General features: G+C 41.9%; 1 protein-coding gene across 8 annotated transcripts in view; it reads left to right on the top strand.

Moving 5' to 3' along the window:
• Positions 1-16747, top strand: part of pde4d (phosphodiesterase 4D, cAMP-specific) — a 293242-nt gene that overhangs the window by 216769 nt on the left and 59726 nt on the right. The gene's annotated exons all lie outside the window — the stretch shown is intronic.

Raw genomic sequence — 16747 nt, 5'->3', positions numbered from 1 at the left:
TTTCATGCAGGGCACGTGCAGGGGGGCAGAGGTACGCAAAGGCGATTCACAGATCGTCCTCGTTCTGACACTAGTCTCCCGGTGCGCCACCACGCGTCACTGCTTTTGGATCGAGGGGGCTGTTAAAAATTACACGTGCTGCCGGCCCTGTCTGCTAGTGGTGGATGCAGAATTCCCCGAGGGCAGGTGATTCTGCTATCGTTTAATACTGTCTGGGGCTGCTCCAGGCTCATCCATATTTGTTAGCGCATTTAGCAACTGGCACATTAGTCTTTATTAGTGGGGGGCCCAGGAGAGAGTGGCTGGGCTGTTATTTGACAGGAAGGAGTATGAAGCTGCAGCTCTTATCAGAAGCCGTGTCGAGGTGGCAGGGCGCATAATCGAGAACCTTGCAGACTGTCCGATGGAAGTGGCAGGGCTTACCGCAGGCCGCCTGGCCGGGTGCCAGCTCACGCCGACTGACACGTCTGCTGGGATAAGCCCCCGCCGCAGAGCTCGGCCACACCTCTGCAGCCGGTGTTTCGCAACGTACCACATGCTTCGTCCCAGCTACCGCACTGCAGCCAGCTTCAACAAAGGAGTCTCTTCGTCCTGTCTTTCAGCTGAACTTGTATAGTGTCGAGCTTGTGGAGTGATTTGCAGTATGACATGCACTGCTGTTGCCTCCAACCCAAGTCCTGAGACCAGAATGATTCCCACGTTAGGCCTGAGGTTGAAGTAAAATTAAAGTAGGTTCATAGAAACTACTTCTGATGCATATTTAAAGACAAGGCTATAGTTACCTTACATTATTCATCGCTAACCAGACACTCAAGCAAATTGCCAACTGTACAGTTCATTCATTTTTACTGAACTCAATCAGGTAAAGTACCTTGCACAATTATAAAAGTACTATGACCTTATTTAGATTTGAAAACCTGAAACCATCTGGTTTCATTTCTGATGTCTTAGGTCTTGTGCCCCCTGCCTTCTAGTTGACTCATCTGTTTGACTTGCTGAGTAACTAATTAATCAATCAGTTCATCAGACACCTAATTAGCTGTATGGGGAAACGTTAGCAAGGGGAGCAGTAGTGCCCAGAAATGTTTTCCTGCACACTTTCCATCTTTGATAAAGACATATAAAGACTGTTGGGTAGAAAAGATGCCGAATGATCATTGGCTGTCCAGTTGCTGTAATAAACAACTTTTTACCCTCAGAAAGGCTCAGCAAAGGATATTTTTAATGTACAATAATGATGCAATGTATAAAAGCAATGTTTGATTTAGATGCGGTATTTGATGTGTCTCCTGGCAATTTTAAGCCAGATATCATTCATTTCTTCCTGCTAAGATAGTATGTTATCAGAGCTGGCATTGAGAAACAGGTTTTGTTATCCAGGTACGGGTTTTAGTTAAGGGTGTATGGTTTTGGGATGACATTTTTTGGTGTAAAACATGATTGGAATTAGTCTGGTTTGTTTTTTGAGTGCAGTGGATGGCTGGTGGAAGTTTGTAATGCGATGTGGTATCTTCTCTCACCATCAGAGTCCTAATTATTGTTCTGTGGTATTTCTTCATCAAATAAGAGTTGCTTCATATAGCTGTTGGTCTTTGCCTGAGTCATAGGAAACTTTTTCCGCCCATGAGGCAGATGTCTGTCTCGTGTTTTTTTAAACCCCTTGATCCTCTTGTAAACCGGTACACCAATTGGGTATAATTTATCACAACTTCCTGACTGCTCAGCATGTTCTGTGTAAAATTGTGGGCGGAACATGAAGGAATGTTTCAGGATCATATTCTTTTTTTATTGCCTGCTGGTACTGATTATCCGTAAAATACTGTAGTAAAATATAAAAGCCATTATGGATTAAACTGTCTCCTGAACATTTTTTTATTTTTTTTTTTTTATAAAAAACTGATAATAATAGTCCAGAGAATTAATTACAAGTTTGTTGTTCCTGTATGAGCAGAGCCCGCTCCAAATTTGGCAAACCAATAAGACCATCAGTAGTAGTGGCTGTTGTTGCTTTAGCATATGGCTAAAAGCTGACTTCCTGTCTCTAACAGCCGAGACACATGAAGATAAGCACATGTTTTCCTCCACAGAAACTAACACAAATGCACCAACAAATGGAGCCACTCACATAAAAGCCAAAATGATATGGTGCATTGGACATCCATCTGATTTCTGGTGTGTCAAATCGAATTATTTCCAGTTGTCAGTCAAGAGCCTGGCCATATTAATTAATGCTAGATTGTTGTCAGAAAGGGGTGGAATTACTTATACAATGAGGACAAAAATTAATAAAATGAGTAAAGTTTTTTTTAGTATATAAAAACCAGATCCCCTATGCAGACTAGCATAACAACAGTGAACCTGTTTTGAAATGTATTTGAATACATTGCATTTGATATATATTTTAAGTAATTCTTGTGAAACTAGTGATGTCTAGGACATTCTTATAATGTGAGGTCATTCACACAACCCCAGCTATTGCTCCAGCCTTACCGAAATGGCCCATCCTGACTGTATGGCCCCTCGACTTTTTGTGTCCAAAAAAAACCCCATATATGCAAGGATTAGCTGGCTGTGTTTTTCCACTCAAGTACATGTGTTTGTTTAGCAAATGTCATGGTTACAGAAATGCTAAGAACTATGAAGGTGATTCAGTGTCTTTGCATCTTCCCCTTTCCCTAAGGGAAAGAACGGTCGCACGTTAAATGCATGACGAGATGCTGAAACGTTATTGCTGAAGACACGTATCAGCGCACAGGAGTCAGGAATTTGAGCTATTTTAATATCTGTTTTACATTGCTGTTGCCATTAGGATGAGAATTGTGTGACTGCAGATAGAACTGACTGCGGTGGAATTCCATTCATCCATTTTCATGTTTGCATGGAGCCCCAAAGGCCAATTACCAGAAGGCACAAGACAGTGATATACCTTGGATGGGATTGTGTGTGTGTGGATTAGGTTTGTATTATATTGTGGGGACCAAATGTTTTCAGGTCCCCACAAAGATCAATGAATGCCATCATAAAAGTAAAAATGCCAAAAGTCTCATATTTTGTTTGGTTATTTATGGTTAAGGTCAGGGCTGGGTAGGGGTTAAGGTCGTCATTTTGGGATTAGAGTTTTCCCCTTAGAAATGAATGGAGAGTCCCCACAAAGATATAATTACAAACCTGTGTGTGTGTCTCTGACTGTGTGGTCTACTGGGTTTATGTTAATGGGGGGTAATGCAGCTGATGAAAGACCTCCATATATACATACACACACACACCACATACATATATATGTATTCACACACACACACACACACAGTATATATGTATACATATATATATATATATATATATATATATATATATATATATATACACACACAGGTAATTCTCAAGTGACAAGTCATTTGTTATGTAACTCAAAATTTACACAAGTTGAAAACTGCCGGTTTATATAAATACATTATAGACACAATGGAAGATGGATAGTCTGTAGGAGATCAAACCTCGTTTCAAGAATTAGTTACTTCACCAACTCCATGCTGTAAATAACACAGAAGGTCTCTGGTTCAACACTGGCTTGTCTATATTTGGTTCTATATCTGTCTATATTTGTTTCTGAATTTAATCACATTTAATGTCTTTAATGACCTGTACCATCATCCATAATCTGACTGATCAGCACTAAGCTGGAGTTTTCCAGTGACGCACATGTGCATTCTGTTTCTTGCTGCAGGATCTCACATTCCGATGAAATCTACAAATAATAAAACATGTATTTTATCCTTAATTCCCCAGTATTGGCAGAGCTTTATGAAGCAGATCACACACCCAGAGAGTTTACGACTGACACACTAAGCAGGCAAACATTTGTTCTTGTTTACATTTCATTATGTTTATGTGTTTAGGTGTCTGGGCTGCCCTGAGGTCACTGTCTACGTAACAGTGGCTCTACTACACCTAGGGCTGGGAGAAAAACAAATAAATTCAGGGGCTGTGCTTGTTGGCCATGATGGAAAACTGGCTGCACCCTTAGTCACAGGCGAGAAGAGACTTATCAGCACCAGTCAGGAACCAGTATCATCTACACACCAAGGTTATTCTGATAGACAAAGGGAGTCACCCGCCTGATGTGGCGTGTCACCTGGATACATCCCATAATGATCATCCACTGATTAGGGTACAAGCTCTTTTGCAATAGCTGTGGATGTGGCTCTGGGAGGGTCTTTGTAGGTCCCAGAGGATAGGTTTAAATGACTAGGGGTTGGGGCAAAAATGATTAAAGTTTAAAAACATACAGGTAATGAGATTTTCATAGTTAACATAAGTTATCTATTATATGTACAGTAGCAGAGCTCCTTAATAGATCCTGGGATAGAGAATGGTTTACTGTATGTAGTTGTATTTATAGATGGAGTATAAAAAAATAGAATGCACAGATGCAAAGTGAAATTAAACTGAATTTATTGAGGGCGTCTTTAATTAGCGTCATACATCCTGTGGCTTTTTGCCCTTTGGATGATCCGGATCATCTGGTGTCTGCATTTACACCTCGGCCTGCTAGGCCGTGAGAAGCACGTCCATTACCTCAGACTACATCCTCATGCCTCAGCAGTGGCTGAGCAAAGGTCTATTAATGCAAGGCTGCCAGTGACCGGCTCAGTCTAAGCCAGGTGAATGGCAAAGTATTATACACATATTAACCTTGTTTTAAATCACTGGTCTCCTGCCATGAGCATGTGCATTAAACTGATTTTATAATTACACAGGCAGTGATAAAATAATAAGAAAAATAGCATATCAATTAATTTCACAGCCAATTAAATAATATTGTGAAACTGTAACAGTTTTGTACTTAAATGCTTTTTCTTTTTTTTTTTTTATTCAGTTCAGTCAAACCCCCAGGGCCTTGTGTGGCTGCACATCACCTAGACATGAATAATATCTCAGGACACATCGAGATCTTATCAAAACAGACCTTTCCTGTTGAACAGCGCGGTCATTGTGTCCGGTGGGGAGGGGACAGGGGGTGTCACAGGACAGCTGGACAATAAATAAAAAAATAAATATACAGTCCCATTTCTCACTTGACAGAGAGAACAATAACATATTTTGATAGGGGTAACGTAAACTGCATGACCTTTCCTCACAAAGGACGCACTGGTGTTCGGAGTCAAGGCCAGCACAAAGCCATGTACCTCAATGGAAGGAAGTTTCCCTCTCATTAAATGGCTCCAGACAGAGTGTAATTCAGGGCTGGGAATGTGGGGGAAAATACGGCTTCATTTTTAAGCTTTTACATTTACAACCTCCTTTCCAAAAAAGTTGGGAATGTGCTGTAAATAAAAACAGAATGTATTGATTTACAAAGAACATAAACCCATATTTAACTGAAAAAAGATAAAAACATATCAAATGTTGATATAAGAAATGTTATTGTTTCATGGCAAATATATGCTCAATTTGAATTTGATGCCAGCAAATAATTTCAAAAATTCGGGACAGGGGCACGTTTACCACTGTGTTGCATCACCTCCTCCTTTCTCGCTCTATAAACGTTTGGGAACTGAGGAGAGCAGTTTTTGAAAGAGAAATGTAGTCCTATTCTTGCCTGATAGAGTTTTTCAACTGCTAAACAGTTCAGGGTCTCCTTTGCCATAGTTTTCGTTTTTATGTTTTCAATGAGTGACAAGTCTGGACTGCAGACAAGTCAGTCTAACACCTGGACTCTTCTAATACGGAGCCTTCAGGATTGCAGCCTATGTTGCTCTAAAACCTGTATGTGTCATTCAGCATTAATGGTGTCTTCCCAGATGTGCTCAAAATGTCTTTGAACTGCATCATGTTTAGATATGGTTTCTTTGCTTGGTAGAGTTTCATACTGCATTTGTGGATGCAGCAACGAACTCTGTTCGCAGGCAGTGGATTTCGGAAGTGTTCCTGAGCCCATGCAGTGATTTCAGCTGTAGAATCATGTCTGTTTTTAATGCAGTGCCTCCTGAAGATTACGGCTATCCAATACCGGTTTTCGGCCTTGTCCCTCATGTACAGAAATTTCTCCAGATTATCTGAATCGTTTAATAATATTATATACCATAGATGATGAAATTCTTAAATTTGTTACAATATTACATTGAACATTATTCTTATGCATGATATATGTTGTATGTATGACAGGCTTTTTATATTTTTATTGACTGTCTGTTAATAAGTCTCCATGTAATTTGAACATGGGTTAGTACTAATGAGCTACAGTTTTCTCCACCACGAAGTGTACTAAAAAATTAGCTGACACAAGGAAAATGATAACTCATTTATTTTTTTTCCCCTTTTCTTTCTTCTAGGTAAGTACATCCCACGTACGTTACTGTGGTGTGAATGGATTTTTTTTCTGCTGAGGAGGAATTATTGACTGTGGGTAAGGTGCATTTTTTCCTTTCTCTGGAAGTGGGTTGCAGTCCAACCAAGTACACAGACATACTGCAGTATGGATAGAGATTTTGAGCAGAAAACCCAATTGACATTTCCATGTGAAAGTGTTTGGATGCACTAAAAAGCAGTGTTGGCCATTATAGGTCCAGAGGCTACAAATCCAGACCAAGATTTTGTTCCTATCAACCAGTTGAGCGTAAAGAGTTACAGTCACAGAGTACTCAACTGGTTGGTAGAAACAAAATCTTGGTCTGGATTTGTAGCTTCTGGACCTGAAATGCCCAACACTGCCAAAAAGCCATTGTCATTCAGTATACATGCAATGTGAAGTCAGATGACTCCGAATTCCTGTTGACGTTTTAATTGGTATCAGGCAGTTGTAGGCTAGTTTTAGTCAGAGGTCCTTATACTGTATATACTGGAGACACAAAGAGCCGACACAGTTCCCAAAAAGTACAGTTTCATTTACACACAGTAAAATAAAAATTGGAAGTTAGCCCATGAAAAAAAGCAACACTCGAATAATTAATAAACTGAAACTTAAGCACCAACTAATCCTGCATGATAAATGCATAGGCCAGTGTCTGTGAAGGACATTCTTCACCAGGGCTGATTACTCAACCTCCTTGTGTTTCTCTCTGGGCCCCAGCTCACTTGGCCAATTTTAGAGGCCGTTCTTTTTAAACAGTGCAGTCTTGTGTTCATTAATTGAAAGTGTGTCGCATGGGGCTGGACATTTGCAGAGAGAGGGGTGGCAGTGATATCCTACCCTGTGGCCTCGAATGGATCTCCCACTGGCTCACAGTCACTGAGAGTCTGGGGCTGTCTGTGGGCTGTCAGGTTCAGGCCCCCAGGTGGATGCTGTTGTTCAGCTGAGTACTGCATTCATCAGAAATGTGTAAATAGCTATACAGTTATATTTAGCAGAGTTTTTTCATCTTTTTGCTTCCATTGCAAGATGAGAGTCTGCAGCTGATGGGTGGTGATTGTTAATCGTGTACCATTATATGAAACTTTGCCAGCGGCTATTTATTTAAAAAAAAAAAATGTCAGTAAAAATTTTAAAAGCCAGCTGTAGAGGTGCCCCGACCTGGGACAGTGTTCCGCAGCATCCCAGTCGCTGCAGAGCAGTACATAACTGATGCGTCAGAAGGCTGGATGGTTGGTAGTGTCTGGCGACACTCTGGTTGCATGATGAATGAGTAACCCTTCTCATGGCTGCTTTGGGTGAGTCGCTGCAGGCTGCAGCTCTACTCGAATGAACAATGTACCACTTCATAGACACTACTTGTATATGTCAGAGGCAGGATTGCATTTTGGGTTGCTACGACAGGCCATTGGTGTATATGTTTAAGTTTTCTGTTGTGACAAGGAATAGTGTTGAAGGGCTTTTTGCTCTGTATGTGTTCACCCATACAGTAGCACTTATAAAAAACGGTGTATTTTTGAGTTTGAGCATGTTGCATGTTGCATGTTGCTCTTGATGGAGCTGTGGCTCTGGCCTTTTGATGGATCAGCTGTCTGCCTTCATGACTTGCAGTAGAATTGCTGTTAAATTCACACCCAAGTCACACCACAGGTGATTCCTAATCCCTGATTGATTTGGGTTTTTTTTTTTAAATGAATATATTATAACGTAATTAATCAGCTCAGGTTTTAATTTAACAGAATTAAGAAATTAAACATACCTGACAAATTTTTTGACCGCTTGTCCAAAGTTAAATCTTTGAAACACCTCTGTGAATGAAGGTAATGAGGTCATTTTCCCTCCATTGGTTTGACAAAGAAAATGAGAGGTATGGGCCCAGAATTGCAGCGCTGAGACGGTGAAGGCGGTTTCTCCCAGATCCCAGCTCTCCCGGTCGCTTCTGCACCAACCCTTTGTCACAAAGCCGCTCCCTCCTCTCCCCCCACCACGATGTCCATGACGTCACCAGAGAGTTACAAAGGGGATTATGGCCAACACCAAATGCTTAATCCTGTTACATTCTCGGCGCGCTCTTACAGTCTCTGCGCATCACTCCTTCGTCACGGCTGATGTCCTGGTTCCCTTCATGGTCCTGCGACTTTCGGGAGGCTTTGTATGTGTCGGGCGCTTTCCAGAAGATGACAGCAAAGGCTCTAGGGAACGAAAATTAAAAAATAAATGCAAATGAGGTCTGCTTGATGTTTGGAAACCCTTAGGGTCAGACCTGGGGGTGTGAGTGCGGGGCTAAGCTTTGTGTGTAGCTGGGGAGTGTCTTTCCGCATTCATTTCTTTATTAATGTATATGACTTCAGGAGTATTCCGGAAAAAGAAATATGCCTATATCCATATCTATGCTGATATGTGACCACGTAGAACTGAGATATTAAATATACATAATTGGTACAAGAATTCTGTCTGAGGTTAATTGATTGTTCAGGCAATCAAGAATATCCAAGTAAAAGAAAGACAATAACATGATGCATAAGATAACCACACCAGATACACAAAGGACAACAATGTGCGAATGGTATTTGTGACAGGAGGTGTGATGCACTCGGAGTTTCGTCGTGACGTGGAGAGGATGCGTGACCCTGATAACCGTCTGTTATCAGCGGTACTCAGATGGCTGAGATTATCATGCCATATTCACAAGCTACCCAGCTCTACTGGCAGGGCAGAGAACTCATCAGTAAAATGTGAATGCAGAGCAGAGTATTGAGCGTCCAGTACATGTAAATGCATATTATATAACTGTCCAGTATTTATCTCTGAAATAGGCAAACTGAAACTGCATAAAGCAAAGCAAAAGCTACGCCAGTAATGTACAATAAGAAAACAAGAAAATAGATGTTCTTGAGTGGACCACTCAATCAAGTCCTGACTTGAATCCCATGTAAAGTCCATGGAAAGATTTCAAAATGTGCTCTAAGTAATCCCTGTGCAGCTCGAGAGCTCTTAGGCAAGCCTGCCAATGGGAATATGCAGAAATGAGACTAAATCTATTGAATCAATTGCTGGAACTTCTACCGAATTTTCAATCTGAGTGTATATGCTGGTTTCCTCAGCACTCAGCATATAATGAGTAAGGAGCGCATGAGCTGACTCTGATGTAGAACGCTTGAATATATTGAACAGTGTAGGTCTCCTAACATCCATGTGATTCCAATCGGTTACTTGAAAATCCAGAAATTATAAAAGACAGGACCAATGGATTTGTGGGCTAGGGTATAGTTAGGCATGGAGACCATTTAAATGGTAGTAGTGATTCTATTTTTAACATGGAGGACGGAGGTTGTGTACAGAAGGGGTGTAGCGAGATGGAGGCCCTACTGCTTGTTTTTCCACCATGGGATGTTGTCACACAAAGCCTGTGCCCCTAATACGGGTACATCACCGGAAACTGGAGCCAGTGTCCTTTGGGACGCCAGCGCTACCCTGGCGCGTACCCGGGTCTGGCGACTCGGCCCCTCCACCCGCTTTCCTGTAGTGTACACAAAGACTAGGGTGTATTTTCCGGTTTGCTCAGTTGGAAACCAATGTCCTGTACATTTGTGGGTCACATGCCGCTGGAGATCTTTTTGAGAAATGCCTGTGTCCTCCCACGCTGGCATCTGTTAAGACTAATTATCTTCATTTTTGGCCAATAAAAATAAGACAAAGAAGTCTAAACATGCAGAAAAATAAGTGTGTGATTCAGCAATGTTTAATGACCTCAACATTGTGTATGTGTGTGTGTGTGTGTGTGTGTGTGTGTGTGTGTGTGGGTGGGTGGGTTTGCATAGATCACATTTGGGGACCAACCTTAAACTTCCTTACTTTTGGGGACATTTTTCAGGTCGCCATTTGGATAACCTCAATGTTATAAAAATCTGTGAATGCAGTCAAAAAATTTCAAAATGCCAGAAGTGTATTTTGTTTCATTACTTTTGGTTAAGGTTAGAGCTGGGTAGGGGTTAAAGTTGTCATTAATAGGGTTAGGGTTATGTCCATAGAAACATATGAGTACAGGTCTGTGTGTGTGTGTTTTAATTTCAGATTAGTAGTATTAGTAGTGTATTGTTTGAGAATATACAAATGCTATTGATTTTGATTTCTGTTCATTCTTTTTGTAAACAGTAAGATAGAAGCCTAACACTCCTTCAGCAATCATATATTCATATTCTGTCAGATTTTTTTGTTTACTTTCACTTGTGAGCAACCACACACACAGACAATGTCCTTCTTTAGCCTCGTAGTTCCTTTCCTGGGCCTCTTACACAGTTTATAGTTTAACACCTCATACATCTTGTACCCCACACAAACACTGTTCTTGAAGGACCATAGGTTAAGTACCTTTCCAAGGAGTAACTACGTGGAGGATGTCTTTCTTGTGAGAATGACAAAGTGCCCCAAGACTCCACAATGCTTGGTCCTGCCATAAAATGCAAGAAACAAAGAGATATCAGCTTTTTTTTCCCCCTGAAGCTTATCATCAACCAGTTATCTGGGCTGTGTTAACCACCCGCTTATCAAACGAGCATCTTGAGAAGACGCTTTTTGTGAAATGACAGGCAGTGTTTGAAGAGGTAGGGCGAGGCCCCTCCACATAGAAAAAGCAGAGTGTGTTAGTTTCTGGGACTGTAACTAAAACAGCATAATTAAGGACATTGCCAGAAACTGGGGAGGGGTGGGTAAGCTGCAGGGGGAGGAGGCAAACATGGCAGTTCCTGGGACAAGATGGCGACGTCGCGCTCTAACTTGTTTGCCGAGTACACTGATTGCATGGCACTTGGTTAGAACCCAGAACTCATCATCGCGGGCTGGTGACATGTTCTGCACCAAAGCAAACCATGTATTTGAATGTGGTGAGGATGTTTAATCGTCTCATCTGCACATTCTGTAGCCTTTTGCTGTACAGTCATTGTAGTGGGTTATTAGTTCTCCTGTATGCCTGTGCTCATAGAGGAGCTGGCGATGTCAGGGCATCTGGCCAGAACCACATGAAATGCTTCTGTTTCAGGGGAGATGGAGGGTGATCCTGGGATGACGCCTAGAGGAAGACCACACCTCTGCCACGCGGGGGGGGGAAATGCGTCTGGGCTGCTTACAGAAGGGGGTGTGACCCCGCCTGAGCTCTAATTAATTCTCCCAAGATTTCTCTTGTTAGCACTGGCATCCTGCCAGGCCGGCGTGGCAGACTGAGCTGCGGCTGCCAGTCAGCACCAGGCTCCCGGGGCCGGCTGACGTCACGAGGGTCGACGCGCGAGGGCTCTGTCATCAATCTGCCGCCTCGCTGATTTTACACGCAGCCTGCCTATAAAAAGGCGGTCATTCTCATGCGGAATGGCGGGCCGTCAGTGTGAAGCCCGCGGGGGATGATGCAGTGGCTCGTTGGGGTGTCTGATCCGGCAGAGACGTCGCGGTCGCATTTTTTGGCGTCTCTGGGATTCGTCTGCTTCACAGTCGCAGAGTTCCAGGCTGCGATGGCAGTAGTTTCCTACCACACAAATTGCCCTTAATGCTGCAATGTTGAGGTTAAAAACACAAATTGCCCGTGATAAATATAAATGACGGATGGCGGCTTATTGCAAATACTTTTCAGGGCTTTAGCCTGCTGTTTGAGAAAATGCATAAGGATGTCCCTTTGATTTATGGCCTAGGTTATATCAACTGGGATGGTCTTGGTCATGTGACTGGGAAATATGACGTGTTTTTGTTGCGTGTGTTTGTTTGGAGGCTGCTGTATGTGTTCATGATGATACCCATCTATGGGTGACTGGGCTGCTACCTGAAGTCTCTGTGGCTGAAAGAAGGCAGATTTAGACTTAAGAGAATTTAGCTTTATTTTTCTCATATATCTGAAGTTGGGGACTCAGATCTTTAAGGATATCAGCAAATGGCCTTGGGATATGGGTCTTAGTGATGTCAGATATATTATCGTTGCAAGGGAGGATGGTAATTTAGTTGACATTGTTTATCTGACATTGTTTTTTTCTCGTAACCTGAAGGTTATTGGTTTAAGTCTAGAGGGCGAGAGCCTTGAGCACAATGCAGAATTGCTACTGTAAATTATCCAGCTGTATTTTTAGGTTATATGTGAGACTTCTTGGATAAAAGTGTAAGTGAACCTATTAAATATAATTGCATTATAGATATAGATAGCTTTACTCAGGCTCGTTAATTTACTCATGCTACAGAAGATATGTAAATAATCCTGACTGCGTAATAGAGGTCTTCCATCTAGACCAGATCCCTGCAGATGTATATTTGCATTTGCATGCTTTAGCCAGGACTTATTTACTTTTGAATACCAGTGGTCTGGATGCAATCCAGCAGTCAGGTTCTGTGGTTTATAGTTTTACGATGATTCCCACCCCAATGCCATTTTCCTTTTAGCTTCCATGTACAACGACTGGTTAAGAAACTGCAAAACCAGCAGCGTGTTATAAATATATCTGGTTGTCTATGATTTGGTGTTGGCGCGATCCTAAAATAAACGTAGATGGATGAAAGATCCTGTCGTCATTCCTCCGACGTTACTGAGACGCTGCTGGCCAGCTCCCAGGATTCCCTAAAATTGCCCGAAGAAGGAAACCTTTTGACACCTCGACCTTTTCTGTCAATACCCGCATCATCAGCCGTGGAAACTGGTCCGAGGTCTGGACATGATACTGACCGGTGTGACCGAAGGCATGCAGTCACCACAGCAACAGGACAAAGCTGTCAGCATAGGGTCGTGTTGGGCTTTTGAGCAAGGAAGCCCAAGGGAAATTCAGAAAAGAATGCAGGCTCTGAGATGGGAATTCCAGAAACAAAGTGATTTGTGACACCTAGATAACGTCTACAATTTCCTCATTTGTTGGGGACAGACAGCATTTCTTACATCCAACTCTCGACCCCACCCTCCATTTTCCATTGGCTCGCTGAGAGTTCTAATTTGGTTGCCCTGTCTGAGCTTCTTTGCATGTCACAGCATTTGTCACCTATGCTTCCGTGTTCAATAAGAGGCAGTTAGGTGAGCACTTCCACATAAGGTGCAAACTGGCTCTTTACGTGTGTATTGACTTCCCTCTGGTGGACATCCATGAAATTACATCATAAAGCTACCGTGCATCCATCCATCCCTACATCCATCAATTTCCATAAATCTCATCTGGTTGAGGCTCAGAGTGAGCCTGGAGCTTATCCCAGGAATCATAGGGACACCCTCGATAATATTCCATAAAGCTATTCTGCCCATGTTATACACACACTCAACTCGCCTATTCTTTTTCCAATATACATAGGAATTTATAATCCGTTTATGTGTGACAGTGTAAGTGACAGTAGCAGCATAGCATAGCAACGGCAGATTGGGCTTTCTCACGTCGCATGCGGCCCCCTCTGCTACTCCACTGTTGTTCAGCGCCGCAGCAGGCGGCTCAGACTTCAGTTCAGCAGACATATGTGCATCTCAGTGTTTCCCTAGACGTCTGGCCCTGACTACTGCGCCGGTAGGTGCTGGCAGTGATATGAGAAGTTAAGCCTGAAAATTGAAAATTGAAAGTAGTGGGAATGCTGTGTGCCATTATTCTGCCTGAATCAACCCAATGGGAACCAAAATGGTGTCGTCGTTTTTTTTCTTTAGTTTGCTACTGCACTGTTACTACCCTGTTGACTCAGGGTCAGCCTGTCATTTTGGCAGCATAGGCAATCGGCATTTAAGTAGGGGGCACAAAAGAGCGAGTGAAAAAAATTGGAAGAAATGCCTCTTGTTGCATTCCGTGACATTACAGTTAGGTCTGTTTACACTGGTTTTAATGTTTCACTACTTCTCCGGTAAGACAGACGCAAGGTAACAAGTTAGCAGCCAGATACCCTGTGCTACTAAAATAGTTTCAATATAAATTGACAAACTTTGTTTTCGGCTGCTATGGGGGGTGGCGGGTGGGGGGCTAGGGGGCACTCACCAAATCTAGCTTGGGGCGTCAGAACATCCAGGGTTACTATATTGCTGGTTGCTTGGTAGGTCCAAGCAACTGAGGAGGCGGGACCAAGACATCTGATTGGTTGGTCCCACCCCCTCTAGTTCCTTGGGCCAACCTCTTGTACAATCTGATTGGCTATCTCTCTGAACCAATCATTTTTCCTTCTGCCCTCAACATTTTTGAGTAAGTAAAAGTCCCATAAGCCTAAAAGGTCAGCAATCCCCATTATTAACATGAGTGGTTCTGTTTCTTTGTTTTTTTTCAAATTTTTTGTCTACTGAAGCCGTGTATTCAGACATCGCCTGTGAACTGATGATGGTCCTGAAAAATGGTGTCCCTGATTTTCAAAAAAGCCACTGTTATTAGACACCAACAGAGTTCAGAAAAACGTGCTTTCCTTTTACTGTAGCAGAGCAGTTTTACTACCTGATCATGCATTGTGACTCAGTGGGGATGATAAAGGGTTTGTTTGTCGTGTTCCCTACAGTTAAACCTGTGGACCTATTAGGAAAATCCTTTAAATATACCTTTAAATCCTTTCATCACACCACACCCGAAACCCCGCAGTTTTTCAATAAAGATGCAGGTAAACTAATATCCGTCTGGTTAATATTATACCTGAATGCCTGAAAAACAAACTATATGGGCAGTGAGGAATTTGGGGGAAAAAGCCACAATATTGTCTGCAGCCAAACAAGGTGGAAAGGCATGAATATGGATTTCTTTTTTACTGGATGTCAGTGCTGTGCTGGTCTTTTTCGCTTAGCAACAAAAGAGAGGCTTTTCTGATTGGCTGAAGAGGTAGAGGGCTTTACTGAGCTCATGCACCTGGAAACCAATCAGCTTGTAAATTCTACTGTCAATAGAGCCTTTACCCACACAAGCTGGGTTCTTTTCACAGTAAAATTTTTAAAAATAAAAATGGTTAATTGGAATGGTAATTATATGCTGCTCGAGTTCTTTTATGCTCTTCTCTTTGATTCAATGTTCCTATTTGTGCAATATTGTCTGGGTGAGACCGAAGATCTTTTTCTTGGGTGTCCAGGATCACTCAATTTAATGCAAATGGGAGGTCTGATATGGAAATTCTGTTTTCAAGACCCTACAGCTCCCATTGAGAAAAGGAATTACCAGTGCGGGCAGTGGAAACAACATGTGCCCTTCTCTGCTGCCATCTAGTGGAACTAAAAGCTCAAATACCGAAAATATATTTGCATTTGCCAAAACCAACAAAGGCTGTTTTAGACTTACAAAAACAAAAACACAGAAGGTATTTTTCATTCAGATGCAGCAAGAGAAACTGGCATGCACTTACCTCAGTAACAATGCAAAGCATTTCCATGGTTTCTTTATAAGTTTAGTTTTGCATTTGTTATTTTTATCATGATGTTTCCAAAATGCTTCATACACATCCATCTTCTGACTGCCTGGTCAGAGTCATGGAGGTTCAGCGGGTGGGGCAAGTCTGAGCTGGAAATTATATCACTCCCGACTTAACTGTCTTCCAGTACAACTAGTTGGAAAGCCATTTAGCAATACCAGTTCTAGCCAAGTTCATTGTTAGCTATTGTTAGCAATACCAGTTCATAACAATGCATTACATGGTATTTTGCACATAAAAACACTATGGCAAGATGTCCACAGATAGAGGTTGGATGAAACTGGTTGTATGACGATTTAATGAGACACATATAAGATGTAAGTGCTTATAAACAGAATATAGCTACAGGTTTCACGTTTTGAATTTTGAACTTGGGGGTTGTAGAGGTTCCTCCAGCTTTCCAAGTAGCAATTCTGAATTCTGGGGTTCAGTTGAAATTTGAAACTTCCCAGTTCGAATGGAACGCAGCATAAATATCATGCAAAAAGTGGATGTGAGATTCAAACTCTCAGCCCTGAAGGTGTGATGCATCTGCTAGCAAACCCTAACCAGGATTACCAGTAGGGAAGTGGATGGATAGAACTATTAATACAGTATTTTGCACAAGTAAGCAAAAGCGTATCATGTGAAAACAACAGTATATAAAAAAATTGATATAGTGTGAAATGCTAATTAGCAATTAGCCTGTTGCCATCCATGTTTTTAACCATCTGGTACCTCAGATACTCTCAAATTCTTTTCACACATATTTTTCTCAGCACTTTAGAAGGTGTAAGAAAAATTTAAGTCAACGTTCATATCAGCTTAATCAAAAGTGTCACATAACAGTCTGTGCGCAACTTCTGCACAGCTGCATAACAAACAAAAAAAAAAATACAATAAAAACACTGGAAGACACAAAGGCTCATTAACACTCATTTCCATATTACACGTTAAATGTGCATTAATGAACGTTCTGTTGCCCCAAACAGGCAGCAGAGAAGCTTGGAGATCTGAACTGCCACTGCAATAAAGCTCTTTGAAATGCGTGCA

This window comes from Paramormyrops kingsleyae, chromosome 2, assembly GCF_048594095.1.
Source record: "Paramormyrops kingsleyae isolate MSU_618 chromosome 2, PKINGS_0.4, whole genome shotgun sequence".
Classification (NCBI taxonomy): domain Eukaryota; kingdom Metazoa; phylum Chordata; class Actinopteri; order Osteoglossiformes; family Mormyridae; genus Paramormyrops; species Paramormyrops kingsleyae.
Note: the sequence above shows the minus strand (reverse complement) of the source record. Positions and strands in the feature narration are given on the sequence as shown.